Genomic DNA, 2,960 nt, shown 5'->3' on the forward strand with positions numbered 1-2,960 from the left:
TTTCTTTCTTTGTAAATAAATCCAATCAGGTCTTTTATCTTGTTTAGAAATCATAAATTTAATATACATTGGGTTTAGTAGACCAGTTCGGGGGCTGTTTCGGTGCACGGGTTCGTTAGACTGGGAGTATTTATGAGGCAGGGTTTAAAGAACACCATTCAACATCTTTTGGCCCAGAGCTGTTTTGGCTGCAGCTTTGGGTGATCTTTTGGAGTTCTGTTTTATTGAGATATAGTTTAGAATACAAAGAATTAAATGGCTTTTGAAAACATTTCCTTCCCACCCCAACTACATATTTAAACCACCACCACTTCTGAAGCATGGCTATAATTCAGTTTACAAACTCAAATCGTGTGCCCACTAAGTCTTACTGTGTGCAGGACACAGTATGAGGTATTTTGAGGGAAATGACAATAAATAATACTACTGCCACAGCAGGCGGCTCAAACATTTTCCAAATAGCGATGAGTTTGGGAAATTTTCCTTCTCAAATAAGAAGGCACGTTAGCACACATGTATACGGTGACCTTCGTGTCTTTTTGCTATGTGACTTGGTTTCTGGAAACTTTTTCATAGTCGATAGGCCAAACTTTGTCCTAATCTAAATATGGTAGACCTGTCCCAGGATGAACATGGTTTAAAAAATGAAGATTCTGGGCTACATACAAATTGGTTTAGACAATTGATGAATGAATGCCAACCCATGGGGCACTTGGTGAAGGTAAAGGGCACAGTCTGTTCCCGATAACCTGTTACGTGTAGTTCCTTTATTCCTTTGAACTGTGGGGTATTACTGCGATTTTCTAGATAAAGAAACTGAGGCTTAAACTAGTTAAGTGACCTGATGAAGGCCATCCAGCTATAAAGAGGTAAAGTCGGGTCTTTCTGCCTCCAAAATCCATGCTGTTATTTACCCACTTTTTCAACAAATATCAAATGAGTGTTTCTCAACAAACGTGCTGCCTTCATGTGGCGGCAATCTATGTACTCCAAGGGAGACAAATTTAACAGTCATGAAACTAAGCACAATATAATATAGTTTTTGTAGTTAAGTGCTACTTTAAGAGCTACATGAATTCAGAGAAGGAAGAATGATGTGGGTTGGAGAGGCTTGGTGAGATGTCTTGGGAGGCTGAGTCTCAGAGCACAGAAAAGACTGCAGGGACAGAGAACAGAGAAGACACAGAACAAGGTGTGTCTGGGGGAGAGTGGGGTGCAGAGGGATACCGGGATAGATAGTTTAACTTTGCAATGTCACAGCCTTTGAGTTCAAATGTACCTACCTGAATTGACCTTTTAATCCCCAATACTGGAAAGGGTAGAAATAATCTGCATTGTCTTACTCCCATCTGCCTTAATAGTGACTGTCTCTAAGTCCAGAAAGAGAGCTGAGAGCAGTGAGAATATAAAATAATTACTCTTTGATGGCAATTTCCACATGTTTCCTAAAATGATACCCAACCCGAATTATCTTTCTACAGGTCCATCTACACAGAGGAGGCTTAATAAATCTGAAATAGTAATGGGAGAAGCCATAAGGGTAATGATTTTAAAAGCCCTGTGTTCCCAAGAGGCATATGTTACCAGCTGCACAGACTCCTTTCTATGTGTGATCAAAACCTTTTTTAGTCCCTTTAAAAATAAGATGTTTGAAAGAAGGTGCTTCATCAGTTGAAGAAGTAGTTGCTTGGCTGCTGGCTTGGTTTTCGAAAACAGAAGTGACGTTTCTGTGGAATCAACTTGAGCAAGGTATTCATTCAGCTTCTCAAAAGTTGTCAATAAGCTTTTTTTTAAAAAAGAGATTTTCAGGGAGGTTCTTGTGTTGACTCTGACTTACTGCACCTCATGCCTATCACTTTCCCTCTTTCACCTTCTTTACCAGCCCGTACACTCTGAGGAGGTGGGATCGGAGGAGAAGTTAGGGACTCTGACATTGATCAGAAGAGGTTGGAGGATGGGGAGGAGCCCCAGAAGGACATGGCGGCTCACGGTGGTATGGCGTGGCTTCTAAGCAATCACACTGAATCTCCCCAAAGGAAGGCTGCTGTCGCCATCCTCTCCTTTGCCACTAGTGATGACTACTGGGAGCATTTCTCATAGGATTCGGGAGGAATGTCCAGGTGTATCTCTTGGGGCCCATTAATTTGGTTGCTTGGGTGTTCTAGTGACAGATTTGTGTGGCGTGGTGGAAAGAGCACCAGGTTGAAAAAGAAGCCCTTGCCCTGGACAGTCCTGCTGTGTGGCCTTAAGCAAGTTCCTTAAAGTTTCTCCCTATCACTTTCCTCACTTGCCATTTGGACAATTGCATTAGATAATCTCCAATCTCCCTCCCAAGTCTATGACTAGAGGCCAAAGCTGTAAATCCTGTCTCCTCCCCTTACAGGATAGATAATGCTGCTTTATGACAGAGTTCACAGATAGGAGCCCTAACTTGCCCTTGTCTTGATTCGTCTAGGTGAGAATGTCAGTGGTTCAGACAAAATCCCTTGTCATTTTGGGTAAAACAGCTCCCAGTTGATGCTTTCAGAAAAATCGTGTAGAAGGACTAAAGTGACCAACCATGATAGTTTGAGACAAAGGAGTTTCCCTCAGTTTTAAAACTGACAAAGTCCTGAGCAAACTGGGATGAGGTACCACACTAAAAAGGACAGTGTCCACTAAGTTAGCATGAAGGTGCTGCTCAACCAGGGCCAGGGAAAGTATCGCTAAGAGATGTAGAGAAATGTCTTCTAGAGAGTGCCATTTTCTCTTGGTGATTACTGTATTTCCCTGGAAGTCTCTCCAGGTCTCTCTTAGAAAAAATTTAAATTTATTAAAATTTAAATGATGAAATGTTTTCTGCCCCTGGTCTCCAGGCCTGTGCAACTAACATACTTCTTATCCCAGAGGCTAGCTTGGCCCTGGTCTAATAAATCTTGTACCAAATGTCCCCAAAACCATCTTCTCACTTGCCACAGTTT

The sequence above is a fragment of the Pteropus medius genome, unplaced genomic scaffold (genome assembly GCF_902729225.1).
Source record: "Pteropus medius unplaced genomic scaffold, Ma_sr-lr_union100, whole genome shotgun sequence".
Lineage (NCBI taxonomy): Eukaryota > Metazoa > Chordata > Mammalia > Chiroptera > Pteropodidae > Pteropus > Pteropus medius.